The 25,447-nt window shown below is 38.8% G+C and overlaps 1 protein-coding gene across 10 annotated transcripts in view; it reads left to right on the top strand.

Annotated features, from left to right (window-relative positions):
• The first annotated feature begins 11,946 nt into the window (after window positions 1-11,946).
• HERC1 (HECT and RLD domain containing E3 ubiquitin protein ligase family member 1) overlaps window positions 11,947-25,447 on the top strand; it is a 103,110-nt gene continuing 89,609 nt past the window's right edge. For 8 of the 10 annotated variants that reach the window (XM_061999389.1, XM_061999391.1, XM_061999385.1 and 5 more), the window contains exon 1: window positions 11,949-12,088. The gene's annotated coding sequence lies outside the window, so the exon portion shown is untranslated. Of the gene's footprint in view, window positions 12,089-25,447 lie in introns of all 10 variants that reach the window. The other 2 variants (XM_061999393.1, XM_061999394.1) reach the window with 1 other exon arrangement.

Raw genomic sequence — 25,447 nt, 5'->3', positions numbered from 1 at the left:
CAGAATTCTAGGCTTTTGTTAAAACAAGCAAACACACAAAAAGGAAACTACTAGAAGTAAGGTAGTTTCGTTCTGCTCCTGGAAAGAGGAATAAAAGGTTTTTAATGCTATTTTCTGTGTGATCATTTATTTAAATTGATTTAGCACTATCTACCTAGAGAATGAGAGAGTACATTTGGAGAAAATTCAAGAGTAAATGTAGCATACAGTTTTAACAGAATTAATTGTGACTTTGTCTTGTTCTCTTTTCACTTGTTTTTTTTTTTGTTGTTAAATAGTTTTACTGGCTCCTGTATGTTTTCATAATTTTTCTTGTGGAATCTTTACATTCTTTAAAAATTGTTATTATATTTACATTCTTGTTTATAGCAACATTTAAAGGCCAACAGCATGTGAAATTAAGACCTATTTTACTTGTGTTCAGCTTGAATTAGATCAGACTTTTCACTGTAGCTGTGCTCTTCCAGTGGGAGCTGCTGAGCTGTATTGATCTGATCAAGCACACATTGCTGCAGCTGCTGGTGAGATCTGATACAAGGGGATTGGCTCTGAAGAGAGCCTGTGACTCTGCTTTTACCATATTGCACCTGGCCAGTACTTTCTCTCAGAGTTCACTTTGAAATGAAGAGGGGAAAGTAGTGCCTGAAGCACTCTGAGATGAGGAGCTTGTCCTTATGAATTGAAGGAAGAACTGGCATGAGAAATAGTTCCCACAGAAACCTACATATTAGTCAGAAATATATCTCTGAAATCTGCTTGGAAGCTGGAGGGAGGGATGGGTAATGGTGGGGACAAGCAGGGCCAGTATGTGGATCGGCCATGAAATGGCACTAAGGAAAGATGTTTGACCAGGATTGCATAGGCTGGGTGGGATGGCTGGGCCCTCTGGCCTGCCTGCTCACCCCTGCTGTGTGGCCTTGCCTCGCTCTCCCCTCAGGGCCTGTGTCCCAGCGAGCAGCTATCTGGGGCCTTTCACCATTTACTTGCTATACCTACTTAAAAATGTTTAGGATTTTATTAGCTTTTTCACTATAAAAAAATTGGGATACAAATATCTCAGCCAAGGAGTAGCCTGTATGCAGGAGTTTTCCACAGTGTATTGACTGGCTTCTTGCTTCTTCCTTTCATAACCTGGCAGAACACTTCTGCTTTCTGGTCTTATACTTCAGAAAGCACTGTCCTTCATGAGTAGGTATTGCATCCCCAGCTAAGTAGACAGAAATGCCTTTCAGAGCATGCGTTTTTCTTTTCCAAGGCACATCCACAGAAAATGGGCCTTTTGGCTTTTCTTGTCCCAAATCCATTACTGTCAGCTACCTAAATGTGCATTTGCTGTACATTCATAACACACAGAAGACCAGAAAAACCTAACCCCCACTCTCCAAAAATGCCCCTTATCTCATTTCTGGCATTTTTCTCAGCTGAATTATTCAGGCTTGAGTTAATTCTTTAATTCATATGATTGAGGACAATTAGCTGCAGGTAGCTACGTGACAAGTTCCAGAAAACCTTTTTCCTTTAATATTTTATAAGTGAATTAATTTCTTCAAGCTGAGCATGCTAAGGCTTGTCTTGACTTCAAATTATTGCCTGTCTGATTCTAGGGCTGTGTGGAGTTTTAGTGGGGGGTTTGGGGTGGTATGTTGTTTGTAAGAGCAGTTTTTAAGTGAGCCATGTGCCTTTAACCAATGGTGTGAGAAGATGGAAATATGTGCCTCTGTCTTGGTGCCAATGACATCAATCCTAGTTATTTACCACCATAAGTAGGTTGTGACAGACAAGAGTATCCCCTAATCAGCACAGCTGTATTGGCTTTTTACTTTACTTGTTAATTGGCTGAAATGTTTATTAGTGTATCACAATAGAAATGTTTTAGCTCATCTTTTTTTCTTTTTTTCTTTTTTTTTTTTCCCCTGGAAGATATAAGGGCTGAATGACTACAGCAAAGAAGAAATGTTCATTGGTTGCTCTGTGATTCAGTCTGTCAAGGCTAGGACTTCATGGCACATACAAATCCTGTCGGCAGGACCTCTGGGCTTTTTGGATATTGGATTGTGGAGACTGGAGGCACATTCCTGGCTCTGCTCCAAGTTATACCTTGAATTTACTTCAGAATAGCCTTGGAAAAATTGCTTCATCTGTTTCAGCTTCATTTTTTACGTCTCTGAAATGAATGTGTTGATAGTGCTCCATCTGAAAAGTTTCTTTCCAGAATTCATTTTGAAGGTGACCTTTATATTTCCATGTCCTTTTGTGTGTGAGCACTTTGTTTTCCTAGCAGCAGCAAAGCGTTGTAGTGGTAGCAGCCCAAGAAGCCATGTGGGACAGAAAAAAAGCAAGGATTGAACTTTATCAGTCTCTTTCTTAAAAGACCAGTATGAACAGGGATTTTCTTGTAAAAGCAGAATATTAAGTAACATGCTGAGCTGGAACACAACCTCCACTAGACATATTGGGCTGAGATAATTATCCTATTTATACCTTGTGTTTTTCCCCATGTAAGGGAAGATGAATCCTTTTGAAAAACATTTTGAGATCTCAAAGTGGAGATTATGAGAGGACATTATTTGTGTTGTGGTGCTTGCTGGAAAAAAATGAATGCAAGAACAAATGGAATGAGAGGAAACGTGTAAACAATGGGAAGAGAAAAACTGCATTTAGCCTTACAGAGTAGTCATTGATTCATGGAAGCAGAAGGATAATTCCTCATTGTACAGCTTTCAGACAACTGCTAGAATATTCACTTCCAGTTAAAGACTACAAATATATCAATGAACTGACAGAAGCCAAAGAGAAGTCAGTTAAAAAAAAAAAAAAAAGACTAGGGTATTGGGGGATAACAAACAGGAAAAGAGGGAAAATCCTCATGAATTGGTGGAGTGGAGCATGAGCAAGGAAGTGACATGGGTATCAGAGCAATGATGCACCTGGAGGAAAAAAAATAGCTTTTGTAGCTCAAGTTCAGAAAGAGGAGTTCTGGAATGAAAATAGAGATGGAGGGGGAGAGGGTCCAAAAAATATTGGGAGAATATATTTTTTAATCTGAGAAGTGATCTTCTAGAGAAAATTGAAAAAGTCGTTATTTTTAATAATGCTAAACAACTCCTTATAATATACTGTACAGACAAAATGTTTCATGATGTCTTGCAGGCCTTGAGGCTTCATGTGGTTCAATTACTTCTGTATTGCATGTAGCCATGATCTTCGAATATTGTTACTTTTGAGGATAGCTTGACCATTTTAATGCATCTGTATTCTGCAAAGAAAGAGAAACCAATCACAACTATAAGGAAGTGCTTGTTTTCCTAGGTTTAATATTTATTAATGAGTTATAAAATTACTCCTATATTCTGACTTTCAAAATCAAATGCCTCTTGCTGAAAGAAATAATGCTTTAAGACCTTGCATGGAACAATTACGGCCAAGTATAGTTATATTTTGCATTTGTGCAAAAAGATTAGTGTATTTTGAAAGCAAGTTATATATTTAACTAGTAGCATTATGCCCACTGTAGAGAGGAAAAGACAGGAAGGAGGCTTAATCAAGGTCAAATGGCTTGAATGAAAAATGAAAGGTTTTTGCTTAACCAAAGCCCTCTAGATAAGCTAATTACCTTTTTTCCTCCTTATGAAAATGGAGACTGGCTCAGTGCTGTGCTTGTGACTGCATAAGCTTTAATTTATATAGTGCTTGCTAGAATACTAGTGCTTGCTAGAAACAGCTCAAGTGTTACTTTTCTACTGAGTTCAGTTTGATATGATGCAACTCTTCGTAAATATTAACTCATGAAATACTCTGGCTGCTCCTTTTAGGAACAGCGGTGTGTTTACTGTGCATTAAGTTAATGTGTACAGACACACATCTCTTGCGTACTATATTTGGCAGTCCTGCAGTACATCCCCCTATGTCCTGCCAAGACTAACTAGTCTGTCTGCTTCTGTTGCTCCAGGGCCATGACAGCTGGATAACCTCTCTGCTTTAAATGCAAAGGGACAACTAGTCTCAGTCTGTTTACATCTGTGTGCTCCAGTAGTAAGCACAAAGGTGATGTTAGTTCTGTGCTGTCTTTCCCACCAGAGGTCTTGGATTGCCTTGCTCACTTAGGAGGGGGGGAAGCAATTGTGATAAGTGCTTTTCTTTTCCTAACTGTATTGCTAAAGGGACGTGGAGTGGGGGGACAACTGCAGAATTGTGCAACAGTGGTTCTTGAAAGAAAGCAGAGGACCAAAACTCACTCATAAGGCCCTAAAGGTATTGTGAACAACTGGTAAGAGTAGAGCTGGCAAATGGCAGTCCTGTGAATGATACTTTGACTATTGGTCATTTATTCTTTGACTCTAAGATCTTTATGTCTGTAATTATCACTAGAATACAATACTAAAGTTGCATTTTGGCTATTCACTGGATGTTATCATATTGACCTAATGTAAATTACTAAACTTTATTAGATTCAAATAACCTTGTTACAAATCTCAAAATGTTCTGTACCCATGCATAGATTATTTTGGAATTAGTCTTGCATGTGAATTTACTTGCTACTTAGCTGTTCGTGTACAGCCCTTCTACTTTCCCTTTTATATTCTCATTCATTGTCTTCCAGTGAAAACCTCTGCTGTTTGCCATGTGTTTTTCCCATTTGTTCTCCTGTTTTGGCTTGGCCAAGGGCATTTCTGAGGTGCAGAACACTGTTTCACCCAGACTGGCTTGTAACAGAAAAAGTTACCAGCTAGCTAAGGAAAGGAGGAGGTGGTGATGGACTGAATCAGATCTCGAATTTGAGATTACTTCAGACTGGTTCCTACTCTGCATTTCACAGCATGTTGGGATCCAACAGCAGAAGTAGTTGACACAGCCACCTGCAATCCTGAGCTCTGAAAGTGCTGATTATATGGCAGTGATGATTTGTACTGGGGTAAGAGCCAGCTGGCCCTGCGGATGTGGCTTTAAATTGCTTTCTAATAAATAACATTTAGTATGGCTCAGCTTGGTATGAAATGGGAAGTGCCATGCAGAAGAGCTGTCACCCTAGAACATGAGTCAGAAGATGAAATTAGTGACTGACACAGATGCATATATTTCAATGCCTCCACATTTGGCATCACAGCACAGGCAAAATGTTCTAATAACAGCTCCCTGCATATACCTTGGATTTACAGGGAAAGAGCTAATGTTGTGATGAGTAACATACAGAAGACATAGGTGAATGGTATTTTTAGCCTCACACCCAATTTTTCCAGACACTTTGTAGATTGGTGTAGGCTGGCTTTAGTCATGTTTCTCAGCATTTGCAACTGCCTCTTCCGCACCTGATCAGTGGCTGACATGAGCTCCTTTCCTCATCTTTTAATTAGTAAACTCACCTATCTAACATATTTTTTTTCCTTTTGCCTCATGTAAATTGTGAACTCATTGGCCAAGAGAGCTGTCTTGCCTTTGAATAAGCCTTTACAGAGAAATTACTGTATCCAGCCTTTTCTTTCTTGGGATGAGTATCCAAGACTCTTCTCATGTATTTCTGAACATTAAGAGCAGCGTTTATTTGGGCAGATCTCGATCCTGGTCTAGTTAAGTAACTGTGCAGGCAGATCACTGTGATTTTGATAATGCTAGAGAGTGACAAATCTTTGCCCATACAGTCCTAATTGCAAGACGGAGTCATGGGTAGTGATTTGGTGTCTTGTATCCAATCAAGGATATAATGTTAAATGTCTTTTGTTGCTAGTTTGGGATCCTTTCTTTCTTCTCTGTTGACCATTTATTAAGCGGTGGTACAGAAATATCTAATGTCTATTATGGTAATTGTTGTCCCATTTCTGTATAAAATGATTTCTGAGTCACATCCAGAAACATATAGACTCCTTTCATTGCCATGACAACAGCAAAGCATGCCAAAGTTAGCAATGTCTACTAGAAAAAAAAGTCAGTAGAAGCAAAATACAGTTGATATATTTAATATATAAATCTGATTTTTCTGTAATGATCTCATTAACCTGCCTAGTGGAGAAGTAGTTAAGAATGAGCACTACACAAATACCACAGTCTAATGCTGAATGGAATCAGTCATAGCCATGGTGTAACATCTGGATCAGAGGAAGATAGAGTTAAATGTTAGTTACTAAATATAAAGGAGAACTACTAATAGTTTTTTAAAAAGAAAGGCTTGATGTTAAAGTGTGTATTGTTCTTTCTTTATCATAGAATAATTTTGGTTGGAAAAGACCTTTAAGATCAAGTCCAACCAGTAACCTCACACTGCCACGGCCACCACTACACCACATCTCTTAGCACCTCAGCAACATGACAAATATATCCAGGGATCATCCCTCTAGTACCTCCCTGGGCAGCCCATTCTGGTGTTTTACAATCCTCTCAGGGAAAAAGTTCTTCCTCCATCTAAACCTCCTCTGGTGCAACTTAAGGCTAATTCCTCTTGTCCTGTCATTCATTACTTGGAAGAAGAGAGCAGCTCCTTTCAGGAGGTTTTAGAGAGTGATCATGTCTCCTCTCAGCTTCCTCTTCTTTAGACTAAACACCCCCAGCTTCCTCAGCTGCTTCTCATCAGACTTCTACTCCAGACCCTTTCTCAGCTCCAGTGCCCATCTCTGGACATGCTCCAGTACCTCAATATCCTACTGGTAGTGAGAGTCCCAATACGGAACACAGCACTTGAGATGTGGCCTCACTAGGGCTGAGTACAGGAGGACAATCACTGCCCCAGTCCTGCTGGCCACACTATTTCTGATACAAGCCAGGGTGCCACTGGCCTTCTTGGCCAACTGGGCATGCTACTGGCTCATGTTCAGCTGTCTATCAACCCTCTAGGCAGGTTTCCAGCCACTCTGCCCCAAGCCTTTAGTGTTGCCTAGGGTTGTTGTGGCCCAAATGCAGGACCTGGCCTTGGCCTCAGCCCATCAATCCAGCCTGTCCAGGTCCCTCTGAATAGCCTGCCCTCAGGCAGATCTATGGTCCCGCTCAGCTTTGTGTCATCTGCAGACTTACTGAAGGTACACTCAATCTCCTCATCCAGATCATTGATAAAGATGTTAAACAGAACAGGCCTCAACACTGAGCCCTGGGGAACACCACTGGTGACCAGCCAACTGGATTTAACTCCACTCACCACCACTCTCTGGGCCCAGCCATCCAGCAAAAAGTATCTCCATCCAAGCTGTGGGTAGCCAGTTTCTCCATGAGGATGCGGTAGGAGACTGTTGAAGGCCTTACTAAAGTCCAGAAGACACATCTGCAGCGTTTCCCTTAACCACTGAGTGGGTCACCTTGTCACAGAAGATCACATTAGTCAAGCAGGACCTGCCTTTCATAAAGCCCTGTTGACTAGGTCTGAACCCTTGGTTGTCCTGTATGTGCCTCACAATGGTGCTCAGGATGATCTGCTCCATAACCTTCCCTAGCACCAAGGTCAGGCGGACAGGCCTGTACTTCCCAGGATCCTCCTTCTGGCCCTTCTTGTAGATATGTGTTACATTTGCCAGTCTCCAGTCTGCTGGGACATCCCTGGTAAGCCAGGACTGCTGATAGATTATGGAGAGTAACTTGGCAAGGACTTTTGCCAGCTCCCTTAGCATACTCGGGTGGATCCTATCTGGTGCTGTGATGTGGAACAGCAGGTCACATCATTTCCCCATGAACTAAAGGGACTTCATTCTGTCCCTTGCCCCTGACTTTCGGCTCACGAAGTGGCTGGGAACTCAGAGAAAAAATGGTTTTACCACTGAAGACAGAGGCAAAGAAGGCATTAAGTACCTCAGCCTTCTCCTCATCCTTGGTCACTAAGCTTCCCCTTGCGTCTGTTAAAGGATGAAGATTCCTGAAGATTCCCCTTAACCTTCCTTTTGTTACTGATATATTTATGGAAACTTTTCCTATTGTCTTTGCCAGTAATGGCTAGCTTACATTCTAATTGTGCCTTGTCTCTTCTAATTTTCTCCTTGCATAACCTCAGAACCTCCTTGCAGTCCTCCTGAGCTGCCTGACCCTTTTTCCAAAGGTCATGAATTCTCTTTTTTTCTCCTGAGCTCCAGCATAAGCTCCCCATTCAACTAGGATGGTCTTCTGCCCCACAAGCTCATCTTCTTGCACGTTATCATATCTTTCTCATTATTGTCTAAGACTAAAAGTACATTTGATGGTATTACATAACACTACATTTAAATAAAATAAATAATGCAGCAACTCATATCAAATAATAGGAAATTGTTGATGTAAAACAGGTCTTGTAGAGCTGAATGCTAGAAGAAACCTGTTTTAGTCCAAGAAAAGCTGGGAAGGTGGATTATTTCTGTTTTAAAAAAAAGGTGGGAGCACAGAGGTAATGGAGGTACTATCTACAGCCTCATTTCTCTTGAAACCTTCACTATAACATGGCCTTTCTCTTGGCCTCCCTCTATGCTTTGAACATAAGATAGAGACTCTCTTGGAAATAGGAACTGAGCATGAACATCTTGCAGTCAAGGGTATTATCTGTTGAAATCTAGAAATGTGTAGGGTTTGTACAATTCTGCTTATGCTTGCCATAAAGAAGAGAGGATGAATGATGTTTATTGCTAAGAAGTTGTGATTCAAGTTTTCCTGGCCTGTGTCTGGAGTTCTCCCATAAAACTCTTCTCAACTTGTTTTTTTTTTGCACTGTTAGAATGTAGCTGAAGATAGTTGGAAGGCTAATATTCCCTCTGATGTTTCATCAGAGTGCCGAAAAGAGCTTCAGGAGCTCTACAATTTCCAAAGGATAGAAGTGCTACATTTTCATTTAATGATATGAAATGTGTGATATCAAGCTGATATCTAGTGACAGACATAAGCCATAGCAGAGCAAATATAGATCTTGTTCCCCTTATTTTTATCTTTATTTTTAGATCTATTGGTACTGCTTTAGACCAGGATGCTGTTGGCTTCATTTGGGTTCTTGGGGAATTTTGTCAATACTTTCAAATGCTTTACAGGGAGATGGACTATGTCTTATCATCCTGCATCACTTGCCATCCTGGGTTTTCCTTGAGTCCAGGAGGTCCTAAGTGCCAGATGGCTGTAAGTGCAGGCAGCAGCTCAGGCAATGTTGTCCCTAGTGAGTGGAGGCTCCAGCTTTAAAAGAGCCCTCTTGGACTCCCAGAGAAAAATGTGGGGAAGTCACATGACTTCGACATGCTGTTTTAGACATATCAAAGATTGTAGTTAATATTGAATAGTTATCTAATAAACAAGCTTCAAAAAGATAAATTGCAATGGTGATATTGGCAGTATTCTATGGCCTGAAAACCTTAAGTTGGGTGTGCCAAACTGGGTTTCCCTTCTTTTTGTTTTTGCCTTTCTCGCCCCCACCTTTTGTTTGCATCTGTTTTGTAATAGTAATGGTCAGGAATTACACGGCAAAGACTTTCCAGGCATCTCAGAGAATTTGGTAGTTTGCTTACAGCAGTCTATATTATAGTCAAACTGTATGTTTAAAAAGATATATAGTGTAAAATGCTAGGAAGATTTTAATTTTTTTTTAAATTTAGAACACTACTATTACTTTGCTTCTGTGATTCTCATGTTCTTGGCACCTCAGTTTCCAGTCTGGAGAGTGGCTGCATAATGTCTCCACTGTAACTTAGATTCTGAGACCAATAAGCCTCTGTGGAAACAAATACATCTGCGTACAGCCAACATGGTAGTTCTAGACTCAGTATTGCAAGGTGACTGTGGGCTCTGTCAGGCCTTAACAAACAAAACTTGAAGCTTTATGAACTTGAAATCTAAGCATACACAACTCAAAAATATGAAACACTTGCAAACCTAAGAAATTCCTTGAGAATGGTATGACACTTGGTTGCTGGTGGAGCCTGTAAGCCACAAAAACCTGCAGTTAATGATAAGGTTTGTCTTCATGTGGTGGTTAACTGAAGTATGTGGGTGCGGGGCATGTTAGCATGTAGAAGAGTACTGCTTAGTGTGTCTGTTTATTTTGCTTTCTGTTCTGTGGAACGGCAGATCTGCCGAATATTGCTGAACTGAATGTATTTTGAAGTATCTCTTGAATTTTTGATTTCTTACACAGCATCCTGTAGCTGGCATGTTTCAGCTACTTAAAGAATGCTTTAAAATGTTTTAATGGTTTTAATAGTTTACCCCATTTTGAGTCACGTTTGTTTGCACAGGTGGTCTCATCAACAAAAAAAGCTGCTGATTCGCAGCAGAGTTTGACTATGGCTTTAGACAAAAGATTAGCTGCTGCAGTTAGGTGGGGGTTTTTTTACAGAACTAAAAAGTCTTTTTGAACAAAAATGGATTGCGTTGACCATTATTCTGTGGGTTGATATTACATGGCCAAGTTGCTAACAGAGACACTCTGGTCTGTGTTTTTTAGCGTGGTTGGGTCAAAGAGTATTGTCAAATTTGGGGGTTATCCTGCTGTTAAGAATTACAAATGCATGAGTAGCCTTTTAGGGGGACAGAATAAAAGCCTTGAATAGCTGGGGTCTGCCTCCAAAGTTGCCAGTGTCATTTGGTCTCATTTTGGTTGGAACTTGTGCCACGAAGTGCAACAGCCCCTCCAGGAAGCTGAGGTACATTTACTAACCACTTAGTACCTCAGAATAAACTCTGAAGGATATGTGCTTTGGACTCAAGGAGGAGTTTATGCTGAGGAAAGATGCAGTAAAGATGAGCTGTAGGACAATGACGTAAAGGTGGGAACACTGGTCAACATGTTTGAGGACAGCCAAGAGCAGACCCCTACAGAAGAAAACGCCAGAGCAAGGATATAGTAAGATGTACCCAAATACTCTATGGCCTTCAGATCACGGAGTTTTTCAGCTAGAGAAGGTAACTTTAGTAATCTGATGGATTTTTTTTTCTTTCCTGATATTCCTCATTCCCTTTTTGAGACCACATAAATGATACAGTGTCCTGCAGCAAGGAGTCCTACAACTTAATTGTGTATGAAGAAATAATTGCACTGTTGCTTGTTCTGAATTTGACATCGGTTCCACTGTTAGCCTCTAGCTCTTCTATTGGAAAGAGACAGTAAACAATTGTTCCCTGTTCACCTATTTTGTGTCACTAGTCACTGTAAACCAACATTACATTCCTGCCTGAGGCTGATGTATCCAAACATATACAATTGCTCCTTGCACATAAGCTTTTCTCTTGCACCTCTTGTCCTATTTAAAGTCATTAACAATGTACACAAATTCATTGATTTCTCTTCCTTTCACAGACTTTCTAATGCACCTGTTCAATCAGTAGCCTCATCAAAGCTAGACATTTCATTCACCTAACCTGCTTTTTTGATTGCTTTTATGCAAAAGCAGTTGTTGGCTACTCCTTGCGCTTTAATAACTGTTGTGTAGTGCTTTCATTCCCCATGCCAACAGTCTGCTTCCATTTTGACCGAGGAAAAGCCATCCCTCGTGCTCCACGTGCTGCCCCTGCTCCAGCACTACCCTGCACCATGGATTTTGGATCCTCATCCTTCAGCTCACCGAGAGTTTTTCCTGGTCTCTCCATGGCTGTTGCTACAGAGCCCCTCCTGGCCCTGTCGAGAGTCTATTTACCTTGTTCAGCACTGTGTTCCCAAGGAGCAGCTGTGCCTTGGCCCTGACACACACACGTGCACCCCTGGCCAGCTGGGCATCCATCTGCCCTGCCCCTGTCACTAGGGCGTCCCTGAAACGAGGCCGTACGCAACTGTCCCTCTGTTCGGGGGCTGCTCTGCAACTTGTCTGGTCGGAGTGAGGAGAGCCCTGGCCGCGCGCCCGTCCGCCCCGGAGCCCCTCCTCGGCGCGGCCCGCAGGGGACGAGCGCGGAGATGAGCCGCGGAGCGACTGTCCAGCACGCGCCCCGCTTTCCCGCGGCTCAGCGCTGCGCACGGAGGCGGGGCGCGGCCGGTGCCTCGCGAGAGGCGGCCGATAGCCCCGCGAGATCTCACCGGCTCCCTCCCCCTCCCCGCCCGCGTCATGTTTTCTCTTTGACAAGCCGCCGTCGCCGTTGCTGCCGCAGGAAAGGACGCGTCTCCCGGCGGGGATCTGCCGTTTGCCCTAGCCTCGTGGAAGAGCCGGGCTAAGGTTCGCCGCCTCCTCCCGCTTGCCTGGTAAGCGCTTGGCTGCGGGTGACTGGCGAGCGCGGCCGCCGCCGTCAGGGACAGGGGTGGGAGGCCTGAGCGAGCTCGGAGCGGGCGGGGGAGGGGGTTCTCCTCAGCACCGCTCCCCACCTAAGCAAATGCCGCCTCTCGGGGCGCGGCCGCGGGGGGCCCCGCTGCGGCCCCCATGCACCCCGGCGCGGCCCCGTGCCTTGTCGTGCGGGGGTGGCTGCAGCCTCTGTGCCGCCGCTGGGTTGTTGAGGGGTGGGCGCAGGGAGGCGAGGCCGCAGCTCTGGCCACGGACGTCTGGGAAAGGGAGAAGGTGCAGGCGGCGATGGAGAAACGGTGGAGGCAGGTGTGGCTGGGCAGATGTCAGGGGCTTGTTGCTGCGGGTGAGAGAACGACGGGCGTCCAGCAGCTTCCCTTTCTTTGTGGGCTGAGGAGGAGGAGGACTTCAAAGCGGCATAAACTATGCAAAACGTGCGTTGTGTTTCAGCTAATATCCTCGGACCCTTTGCTTTTCCCCATGAGCCTCCTGCATGCGGTTGTAGCGAGGCTTGGCATTCTTTCCCGAAGTGTTGAATGCATCTCTGGCTGTGAGCGTCCTAGGTGGATCTATCTGGTGTCACAAAATTTCGTCTGAAATGTATCACGTTGGCCTTCATCAACTGTGTCTATGACTGTAGGTGTTCCACGTATCTAGACCTGTCATCGGAATTGTGTCGTCTCCTTATGGCTTATTTGCTGGCTCTTACTTGCAGTACTGAGATATTATGTGATATATTTACTTAGAGAGGATATATTTTTTATTCTGGAGTAATGTCTTAGCAGGTGGGGGAATTTTTGTGGGTTTTTTTCTCGTTTGTTTTAAACAGTGTAAAGTTCATTTCTTTTAGAATTTACTGTGTATGAGCTGCTTTTCACGGTTTTTGGGGACAGAATCTTGTTGTTATGCCTTCTCCCTTTCACAGTGTGTGTAGGAGAGATTTATATTCATCTGGTCAAACATTTTAATCTTGTATTCTTTTAGACCTGTTTATGTCATATATTTAAGCTGATTGTTGATTCATGGACTCTTTAACTGTAGCTGGGACCACGTGCTTTGTATACATGCAGGTATACATACACACATACATACTGTGTCATGAACTTGTGTTCATCAGATTTGTTTTATAGCAAAGTGTTCTATGCAGTTACTTCATAGCAAAACTTCAAAGATATAAATTTACACATACTGAATTTGATACTCCTTGACAAGAGACCCCATGTAGTTCACCTCTTCTTCATTATGTAGGGATGTAGGACCGCAGAGGATTTGGATCTCGGGATTGTGTCTTGCATACGTACGGGGAAAAATATAACGGACATTTAATCTGGAAAGGTAGATTGTATATCTGATCGACCTGGTAGTACTTCCAAATATTCTAAGAGGGATCTATTAATCTTGTGTGAAAGATTAAAAACTGTACAATGTGCTACGGGACAGAAGAAGGGCATTGCCAGCCTTCTGGATCCTTGCGCTTACAAGGAATTTGTTAGGTGGCTTTATACACAGTAGTTATCTCTCAGAATGGAAAAGATCTTACAGCTCTTTGATTGTAAACTAGATTGTGTATGTTTGAGACTTTTCTTTCGCCTTGCTCTTAAATTCTTATTTAACTGTATCATGCACATTTTGTTCATTGTCTTAACATTATGGATAAATACTTCCAGCTACAAAAACATGGTTAAGTTGAAGAGCAAGTGAGGGTGTTGAAATTATTTTTTTTCTCTGTGTAGAGGAGGTATTGGTATTTAATTCTTAATTAAGAATAATAGAGATATAAAATCTTTGAATTATTTTTGGTGAATGACTGCTTGGTATAGTAAAAATATAACACAGCATTTAAAAAAATTAATCCGTGAACTGAAAGATACTTTACCAGCGAAAGCTTTTTCGTCTGTTATTTCAGAAGCAAATTAAATGATTATTAGTTGATTAGCAAAGGATTTAAGTGGCCTCACTAAATCTCGGTTGTTTTGTCTTTACGAATTTCATATAGCTGTAGTCTTACTTTCTCGAAGAAAACAGTGCAGGAGCGCTCTGGAGGTTTGAAAGTATCAGTGGTGACTGGAGTGGGATTTTATGGATGGGAAAAACTACATATGAAATTAGTCTTTGCATTTTAGTAGTAAAATTATAAGTACGTACATCTAAATACTTGTTTGCCTCGCTTTCAATATTCCAAATACTGTTTCTGTTTTTAATGTAGTTGTTCTTGTAGTTATCATGGAGTAGAGAAACACTTTTATCCCCATTTTAGAAATAAGTAATGAAGACAAAATTATATGTATTTCAGGAAGACTGGAAAGAGCAGGCCTTTCAGTTCTGGTCATAGGTTGTTACGAAGCAGAAGAGTCTTCCTTTAAATGCTGTACAGATACTCCACCACTTTTTTTTTTCCTATAACCTGAAAGTCTTTTATCTTGCATTAGTGTGTTTTAGTTAAATATAGGGTGCATTTATGTGTATCAGATTTGACTTTTTGGTATCAAAGTAATCTTAGTCAATGGTGAGTGCAGTGTTGGTTATGATTCTTTCTCATGATTGCTTCTCAGAAGTACTAAAACTCTGAAATTACTGTCAGGTTTCCTTTTTTCTCTCTCCCTATAGTATTCCCAATATGGAACGTTCAAATCTAGTAGGTGTTTTCTCTTCAAAAACATCTGAAGTAGCCCTCATAAAATGAAGCTCTACTTTCCTGGGGATTCTGAAGTAACTGGCAGCATGATGCTGTAGCTGCTTAACCGTACATCATAGTAACTTCATAGTAACTTGTGTAATTTCTAAAGATGAAAAAAAAAACCCAACGGCCTGGAACCCAGCAGCTGTGGAATTTGCCAGTCAATAGGCAGTATAACTGTGGCCTGGGAAATGGCCAGGTATATTCTCTGGCCTTGACTGCCTGTTGTGATTGACCTTATACCATCAAGCTAGCTAAGATATGTTCATGTGGCTCAAGTAGTCATGTTCTTTGCTGGAAACTGGAAATAATTTACTGTTTAAAGAAGAGCCTACAGCTTGAGTCCTCCTTACTCGTAATAAATTTATTTTTGCTCTCAGCACTGCATAATACAGGAATGTCATCCTCAAGCATTTCCTTACAAATGCACACATTTATGCAACAAGTTTCTTTTACAGTTAGTTATAGTGGGAATAATCTGAGTCAAGAAATGGAAGTGTTAACACAAAGAGTATACTTGACTTATTTTGCGTTTAAGTTCTGTTCTAGCTCTTGAGTACTTTTTCTAACTTTCTGAAATAAGAAATAGAGTATTAAAGTAAAAATAGGCTCAATTGTATTTTAAAGGAGGATTACCTATACCTTATTCACTGTTTCAGAGAGAAGTGATTCGAAAATTTGCTGAGAGCATCAGATAATTAGATTGTAAGTCACTCCTGGAGGCCATGCCATCATAGAATAGTAGAATGGCTTGGGTTGGAAGGGACCTATGAAAATCATCTAGCCCAATGCCCTTCTTTCATCAAATCAGGTTACACAAAGCCCCATCCAACCTGGCCATGAACTTCTAGGGATGGGGGCATCCACAGCTTCTCCACTAACCTGTTCCAGTGTCTCACCAACCTCATTATAAAAAAATTCTTCTTAATATACAATCTAGACCTACTCTTTTTCAGTTTAAACCCGTTGCCTCTTGTCATGTCACTACAGACCCTTATAAGTCATCTCTCTCCATTTTCTTGTATGTTCTCTTTTTATATATATATATATATATTTATAAAGACTGCAGACCACCTTTCTGCTTACATGAGAGGTAGCTTGAAAGTTAATGAGATCATTGATCTGGTTAAATTTTTAATATATATACACAGCAGGTTTTGCAGGCTCCTATGTCTTGCAAAGTTTCTCAATTTAAAATCGTGATTACTAATAAATAGATCTTATTTTACAAGAAAGTGTTTATTCCTCTGTCTTACGATGACTGGAAATATAACTACCTGGTTAATAGTAGTACAAGTTGTTAGAAGTACAAGTGGTCATACCTTTGGGGGAGCGTCGCAGTGGTAAAACCTGACCAGGGTTTTCAGCCCTCTCCCAATGCGAGATCAGATGCCTTTCTTTACTCAAATGTTGGAATGTTTTTGAAGTATGAGGATATCTGCTTCTCAGCTTCTCTTTTTACTATCTGCTTTCGATGATTAGTTATATGAATTGTCTTCTACATTCTCTTCTTTTGTTTCAGTAATACTTTTATGCATCTGAAGAAGTAATGGATTAAATTGATTTTTCTAAGTTTCTCTGGTTAATAATAATAATAATAAAGTTTTATTTCTCTTCTGCTTGGGTAGGTTTTGTACAGCAGCTGATGGGAAAAGGGTTTGCATTCACAACCATGATCACGTTTTTGTATAACTTTCTTTATAAACATAAGGGCAAAAGAGCAAATGGATTTAATTTCTTATCAACGTAAAAATAACTTTGTCCTCCTTTTGGCTGTCTGCTAAAAGATTTTTGGGAGTGGCCAGTTATGATCAACTGAAGCACAAGGAGGTATCATTTTCTGTGGTAGACCTGATACAGAATAAATAATCCTAAAAGAACCTATAGCCATGTAGAAGGACTAAATTTTGAAGAAAATTGGTAGAAGCTCAGCATGGTTTACCTGACAAATGTTATAATGTTTGGAAAGAAAAGTTAATAATTGGCTTCAAAATTAATCTAAATGAAGATACTGGTAATTTCTTTTCCATATGCTGAGCAGAAGGCTAATATGAGGAGGACAGATAGTGGATGTTGTGACCAACGGAGACAGATGTTCACATAAATCAATTGATGTTAGTGTAATGTTTGTAACATTCTTTGTGTGAGTGAAGAGCAATCTGCTGTAGCTGCTGTTGTTGCTTGCTCTTTCTGGTTTAGTCCCTTTTGCTTGTCATCTTCTTATTCCAGGCTTGTAGGAGACCATGGCTTATTTTTTCTGCATTGTTTTACTGTCTGTCTGCTGTTATGTAGTACCTCTCTTCCTTTTTTCTGCTCTTTTTGTCTATTCAGTTTCAACTGTCTTTTAACTTGTAGTAATTTCTCTGCAGTGTCAGTATTTCCTAATTTATATTCTTTTCTTTCTCTTTCCTGTGACTGGTTTGTATAGATCCCCGTTCTTCTCACATCTGTCATGACACTGCATATAGTCTAAATGTATTGGCCAAAAGGAACACTTCAGGGACATTACATTGCACCGTGATCTCCAGTGCTTTTTGGCTCGACCAAAACTTTAAACAAATAACTCTTTTAGGCAATGTTCTGTCCTGTTATCATTGGTTTTAGCTGCCATAGTTTGTGTTTACCAAGAGTAATGTGGAACATCTTGCAAGTTTTGCATCGCTTGCAGATTTTACATTGTTGGCCTTTGACAAGGCAGGATTTTAATTAATTTTCTATTTTCTTGATTTCTAAATTAACCTTTCAAGAAAGTGACTGTAAATGTTGTTTCATATACACAACCCTTTAGTTACGAAAAAAGGAAAGCAAATCAAACAGTTTGCTTGTCTTTTAGTGCTACTTTCAGATTGTAATACTTGCATAAGGATTGAATAAGATGCTATATTCTAACAGTTGGTAGCATGTAGAGCATGATTCTTACAGGGACTTTTTACCTCCTTTTGTAAGAAGTGTGAAAGACTGGAATGGTAAAAAGTTCAGGTAATAACCTTGTTTTGTGAAATGTTAAGAATGGCCAGGCCTGGAACTCAGCAAAACCAGATTGTTGCACATATTCAAGGTATGTCTGCATCTTGAATTCCACATTTGGTTCTGGAGTCATACAGATGAATGTAAATAAATAAATAAATAAATAAGTAAATGTGAATGCTACAAGTAGGTCATTATGCGAATGTAGATGATCATATGGCAATTAAGAAACTGGGAAAAAAGTAAAGGAATAGGGTGTGGGTGATTAGAGGTAGGCAGTGCTTCTGCGGAAGGTCTTTGGTTTCTGTTGATACTACATAGGAGAAATAAAATAACCACTTTTTTGTGTGTTATAGTTTTATTAGAAATTGGACAGAATATTAATCATTGAGTAGACTTAGGTACAGAATAAAGACTTGGGATTATTGGTAGGCATGTTACATTTATTTGGATTAACAAAATAATTTATAAGGGTTTGAAGTATTTGTGCTACAATACTAAAATATTGCAACTGTGAACAGGTTCCACTTGTATAATGGAATGATAGTATTACCATCGGAGTGAGATAGCAAATAGAAACACATTGCATCAGATTTTTAGTCATGTTTCAAATAAATTAACTGTTCCAGAGCCATATATATTAGCTATGTATATAGAACTTCTGCTTTCTTAAGAACTGGTCTAAAATAACATCCTAGGGGGGGAAAAAAAAAAAGTTTTGACTAGTCTGTCTTGCTTGCAGTAATTGAATTAATGATGTTCTTAATGAGCTGATAGATCTTACCTTGATTTTCCTGTCACTTAAGAGGAATTACTTCTCACCGTTGCAAACAACAGTTTAACTACTTTTAACCATATTAAGAGATGCACCCTGACTGCCATCTGTTTAAATACTAAATTTACTTTTATTTTCAGAAACCATCCAGGTGACATTGTGCTTAAAGTACCTGCCGCACAGTTCACTCAAGGACCACTCATGTTGAAAGTACTGAATCAAATTACTCTGAACTTGAGGAAGGTCATTGTCAGTGAACACACACTAAAAAACTGTGTCCTGTAGAAATTCTCATGCCTGCTATTTGTTAAAATTTTTCTTTTCTTGCACTCTATTTAGGAACTATCTTTACCTATCTATTAGGGAAAGGTGGTATAACATTACAGTGAGGCAGTAAATAGAATTCAAGTGCATGAGTTTCACAATGAGTTGTTTGCATGTTATTTGGTTTTGATGTTCCCTGCCTTTGATTTGACTTTACAGACTTTCAGCTTCTTGTGTTACACACTTTCGTAATTACATTTCCATAAAATGAGTAGAATGTAGTCAGCATCTTACAAAGGTTGCTGAAATTGCTGATGTCAGAGAGGGATAAAGGGAATATATGTAAGGTTTATTTTTCCTCTGAGAAGACTTCCAATTTTTAAGACATGTAATGTTTGTGGCTTTAGAGGTGCAGTTTTTCAAGAGCTTGGCAGAAGATAAGGCTTTCAGCTTCTTCTGTAGATGTCCTAAGACTGCGAACACTTAGCTTCTTCAGAATGTTTGGTTTTGTCTGTGCTTGATTTTTGCTGTAGTCAGACTACGTTAAAGAAACATGTGGTAGTTTGTAGCTTCATTAAATTCTGACCTTGTTAATATCTTCAGTGTGTGTCACACTGATTGGAGGTGCTGCATCTCATACGTATTGATTCTTAAGATTGTGGTTCATCTGCTGGGGCTATTTTCACATTTCCCGAATTCAGAACCTTCTATGTCATACTTAAATGTTATTTTTGTCATCTTTCTAATATATATTTTCACTTTTCCATAAATTAATCTTGATTTTGCTACAGGATGTTATAATTTAACCCTTTATAAATACTAATTTTCTAGCTCTTCCTACGTATTTTCTAGCTTTTGAGACACAGCTTTGAAGCTATTTTTAGTTGCTTTATGTCTAATACATTATTTACACAGGGAGTAAATAATCCTACATTTTATTCACTTGACACTGTAGGGAGAAATAAAATTAACTGAAGCTGAATTTGGATAGAGTGTTAGAGTTCATTCTTCGAATATTGTAAGAGTTTCTCAAATTTTGGACGGTTATAAATTATAATGTCTACTGCTTCCTACAGCATGTGACTCTCTCTTCATACTTCTCTGGCTGACATGACAGGCTTTTTCTGAAGGGAAGACTGTGACACCATTTTCCAAATCTTCAAGAGGCTTTTGTGTTTTGTATACTTTTAAAATTGTAGGAGTTTGTGATGATGATGTGATATTAGACTCTTTCTCAATTGTATAAGTTGTGGTGACATAGTTGCGTGAAAGAAATGGACCTTGTGCAAGACACAGTGTTTCCAGTATTTCTGATTGTCATAAGGAAATGTTTGCGAAATATCTTCAAAAACCTATTTTTTTTTTATTTTGACAGAATTGGGGAAAAAAGTTAGTGAAAGATTTATGCTCTGCATTCTGTTTGAGTGCCAGACTGCAAAACTGTTATCAGGGATGTTTACCAGGAAGTGTTGCTACTATTAAGAGAAAAATAGCAGAGTCAGCTGAGTAGCTGACTTTCATGAGCCATAGGAAACTTTGAAACTTGTAATTGTGTTAGTTGAATAATTGTTTTTTGTAGATTTTAAAGTCTCCATGGACTGTGATAAGTGATGCTTAAAGTCTGGGTTAAAATATATTCCCCTTTTTTACTGTGTCCATGTGACAACATTTGGTGTAAGATCAGTTTTGCTTTTTATCCCTATAACACAATGTTTATTTGTTTGGACCTTGTATACAAAGAGCAAAGCAGAGAATTGTAAAATAAGTTAAGCAGGAAGATTCAGGTGTATATAAGCAGTGGGAAATCACTGTACTGGAAGATTCAGCCACATTTCTGAGTTATTGTTTGATTTTTTTTTTTCTTTTTTTTAAGTTTTAACAGTCTGTGCAGCAGTTCTATATTTTTCCTTCTTATTTATGGGCTTCTATTATTATTGAAATTCTTGATGGAATACCAAAGATTACTGGCGTTTGTCAATGAGGTAGAATCACTATGTTGGAGATCATGATGCTTTAAAAAAAAAAAAAAGGCCTCAAAATCATCTCCTTTCCACACATTGATACGATTTCTGTCCATTAATAGGCTGAATGTGTACTAAGGAGTGAAGATGTTTAGTGGGGAAACTGTGCTGTTAACACTCTCTACTTTTAAAAATAGTAAGATAATATTCCTGTCTTCCAGTTTTTCATTCTCCTACATAAAACTTTCTTTTAAATAAAACAAAAACCCAAAAAAAACCTCTACTTTTTCTTGCCTTGGCTCTCAAATCCTGGAATTTAGAGTTACTGCTTTGGAGTTGTCTAGTGTTTTTTATCTCCTTGTTCCTTTCTCCCTCAAAATGAAGCTAAATCACTTCATATAGCTCTTGTCCCATCTCCACTATTCTTTAATTGATGATAGCAATCTTTCTTTTACATCTATGTATAGCACCTTCATGGTAATTTTTAATTTTGAAAATTTTTTAATTAAATCTTAGCTCTAGGAGGGAACTTTTGTCAGCTGCATGGAGGCAGTACTTGGGTGACAAATGCAGATGTCTCGTAATTTCCAAACTAACGTGGAAAGAGAAGACCATGGAAATTCGTTCTGCTAAGTTGTGTATACATTCCGTCCAGGACCAATCTTTCGAGCTAAGCTCACAAAAAGGACCTTTATAATCTTAGCAGCTTTGACCTTCAACTTCATGCTAAAGTCCTTTAAAAATTATTATTATGATTATTATGATTATTGTTATTTCCCCCCCATCCCCAAGAATATAGGAATATTTGCTGCACTTTTGAAATTCTGAAGTCCTTTGACTTCTCTTGTTAACCTGTTTTGTAATGTTTTTTCACCCTCCAGTGAGTTGTCCTTAATCTTGTATTTGAAGTTAATCAAAGCTGTCCCAATTACCTCCAAGTGAGAAGACTTTCTTGGTTTCCAGAAGCTGTAGTAGAAATCTGAAAATAAACTGTTCTTAGGTATTTGACATTCTTCATATCTGAACCAACCAAGCGGATTTGTAAAATTCTGTAGTGTTTGCTTTCTTCCTTTTCAAGAATAATTTGCATTTTCTATAGATAATATAGGAGGTGATGACTGGAAAACTTATGTCCAATCTCATTTTACCTTTCGTATGGCACATCATACAAAACCAGAAATACACATTATGTATTTTTCCCTATAATTTCATTTTAATGTTAACTGTGATATTTGGAAAGAATTACTCCACTTTTGAAAACAAATTATTTGTTACACAGAAGTTACTTGTGCTTCAGACATAAATGCATGAAATACAGAAATATTTGTAGTATATACTATAAACACATAACTATGTTTATGAAAATATTAAAAATACTGAAAAATTTATAGTGGAATACTTGTTATATCTCAAGTCAATCAGGGTATTGGTCATGAATTCATGCTGTAAGTGGCTTGGATTTGTGTGTGTATATATATATAAAAAACCAAACAATCTGAGATTAATTGCAAGATCAAGTTTCTCTTTCTGTTTCTCAGTGTTTGAACTGCTATGGTGACAGAGAGAAGAAAGGAATAGTATTTATAGTTTATCACTTCATTATTTATTTATATTTCTTATTTATTAGAAAATATACAGTTTTCCTCAGTAAAAGTATTTGCTGTTTGACTTATTTCATTAGTGTTACAAATTTAATCTTAATTGAAAGCTCACTTGTTCAATAGTCAGTTGGTCAGTTGTACTTAATGATAGTTGCAACAGGCCTCTCACATTTTAATGCATGTGCTTTGTTAGTTATTTTAGGCAAAGTTATTCTCAAAAAAATCAAAGTTTTAAGTGATCTGTAAGAAGCAGCTGGTTCTGAATTAACTGAATTGATTCCTATTTCAGAAAACAAACTTTTTAATAACATGGAATATTGTAAATACTTTAAAAATATTTTACTAGGCCACTAAAGACTGCATTCTGTCCCTGACATGTGACATCTTTCCTCTTAAAATGTATTAATTATTATAAGCATTTACTTTTGTCTTGCTGACAAATACTTGCAGGCTCTTGGATTTGTGGTTGTCTTTTTCCTAGATACAGCAAACACTACCCTATCTAAAATCGTCATGCAGGTAAAAGATGAACAGAAATATATGGAAAAAGGGGAGGTTAAATTTGTTGGAAACTTTCATTCTCTCCAAGTTCTTGACTCGGGGGAAATGCATCCCAACCATTTAATTATTATAATTTTATAATGCTTAGAATTGCTTGGAAGTGAATTTGCTGGAATTTGAAATGCAGCCTATTATCTTCTTTTTATGCTTACTAATTATTTCAAGAAGTGAAGAATTACTACTGAGTTTGGAATTTATAATAGCATGAGGTAACTTGTCTGTTGTTTGTTACTTAGTTTAAATATTGGGGAAGAGAGGAGGAAGAGGTACCTGTTTTGTACTTCTACACGCTTGAAAACACAATCTGAAACATGATCACTCAATATGCAGCAAGATGTAGCCTTGGAAGTTGTAGATCTTTGGGTGTGTTTTAAGTGATAGACTGACAAAAGCAAAAAGATTTATCTAGGCTGCAGGTAAATTCCATGTTTCTTGGAACTTTAAAAGAGAGATCTCTTAAGCATGTTTTGATATCTAAGCATTATACATCTCCCACCGTCTTCCTTGATTTCCCAAGTGTCATTTAAAAGTTCTTCTCTTCCTGTTCCCTTTCATCTGATGCAAGAGAGAAAACAGCAGTTAGAAACCCTTTTGAAGAGAAAGGTAGCTAACTGCTTCATTTATCCTACAGCTGTTCCAGACCTTTTCATCAGTTCACTTGTAGGCTGTCTGTGGCTCCCAGAGCTACTGGACATTATTTCCCACCACCTTTAACACTAGTTTTCAAGAGTTCGATGGACAAATGCCTTTTCCTTCAACTTCTGTTTGGCTGCAGTTCTTTTTTCTTTGGAGCTGTTGCTAGTATTGGTAGGTTTCTTCTAACACTCGTTAATGAAAACTACTTTCATGACAGGCATTAAGTTGTATCTTTTGTCCAAATAATTTTTGTAAGGAATGTAGCTGGCCTTTGATCTTGCCCTGGATTTTGCTGAAGGTAGCTTTATGCTTGTATTTTGGTTTTACTTTCATGCTGCTTGTTTACTCCGTGGAACAAGGTTTGATCAGCTACACTTGATTAGTGTTTCCGGTTACTAAAATGTGTTCCTGCCTTTTTCCCCCCCCCCCTCAGAGTCAACTCTTAGGTGGAGGCTTTCCAGATTGGTTTTGAATTTGGAATTGGGAGTTAGCAAACAAGTTCTGAAGGCAGCCTTACTTACCTTCAGGTGTATTCTATTGCAACTCTACTGCTGCCGCTTCCGATTTTAAAAAAAATAATTACATCTAGGGTACACAGAACTCAGTTTTAGGACTTGGTATTTTCATTTTATTGGAACTGTTCTCTAGAGGAAGCTTTGGAAATAGGTGTTAAATTTTGTAAAACTGGTAATCTTTGTTCAGCTATCAGTTTTAATTCCATTTCAATTGACTTTCCAATCAGCAACAGTAAAATATGTGTGGGTATTTACTACCCCAAAATGGCTATTTGCCCAACAGGAACTGTGGTTCCAAAAGATATGAGGAATGAGTTGTGTTGCAAATTTTCACTGTTTACTTTGTTGATGGGTTATTTTGTTTCTTTTTCTTTGAGTTTTGTTTGTTTGTTTTAGGAGGAGGAGGAGGAGGAGAAAACAAGGAATAAGTGAAGAACAACTGAGCTTTTGTGGTGTATGTTTTGTTAATGTGAATAGATTTTTCTCCACCTGGTGCTGAATAGATGCGTGTTTGTATAAAATAACATATAAAAAAATTCTCAAACGTTTCTAATTTTAACACTTTGTTATATATCTGGGAATTATGGAATAGGCATCATCTTGGTTAATTCCAAGATTTTTTTAAGCAATGAGAGCTATCTACTTGGAAGATTTGGAGGTTTACTACATATAAAATGTTGGCTACTATTTGACAGTTGTTTTCAGACTGTTGAATATTTTGGAGGAACTTTTGTTACAATTGCAAAGAGATCTTTCAGAGTTTTTGTTTGTTTGTTTTGTTAAAATAAAAATTTCCCAAAGTTCTGGCAACTTCTGATTTGAAATTTTTAATTTTAAGTGTTTTAACTGCTCCAGTGTTGAAATATGTGCTGTATAAACTATTGCTATACATTCAGACTGTTTTAGGGTTGTGCTGCTGCTACTGAATGAAAATTACTTCTTTTCTTCACTTTGTGTCACATGTTTCTGCATTATCCCTTTGTATTTGGCCATATGATCAACCATATGATCAGATTGTTTAGGAAGTTTGCAGGACTATACACTGTCCCACACTGCAGAATTGATACCTTCCACATTGTCAGCTGACTTTGTAGTGGTTTGATGTAGAAAATAATCAGAGAATTTATTCAAAGGGTCTTTCAAACTCAACTGTATTTTCTTTTTGCTTGCACTTAAATGAAATGTCCTTGTGCATGCACTGAAGCAATTATAAACCTTGTATTTATGTTTCTAAGGCCATGAGCTAGAGGAAGAAACCCCTGCCTATAAACTGTGCTAGCTGTTGTTACCTAGTTTCTGGTTAACTTCAGTGACATATAGTTGATACTCTTGTACCCCATACAGAGACAGAAATTGCATTTGTATTCA

This window comes from Colius striatus, chromosome 7, assembly GCF_028858725.1.
Source record: "Colius striatus isolate bColStr4 chromosome 7, bColStr4.1.hap1, whole genome shotgun sequence".
NCBI lineage: Eukaryota > Metazoa > Chordata > Aves > Coliiformes > Coliidae > Colius > Colius striatus.
Note: the sequence above shows the minus strand (reverse complement) of the source record. Positions and strands in the feature narration are given on the sequence as shown.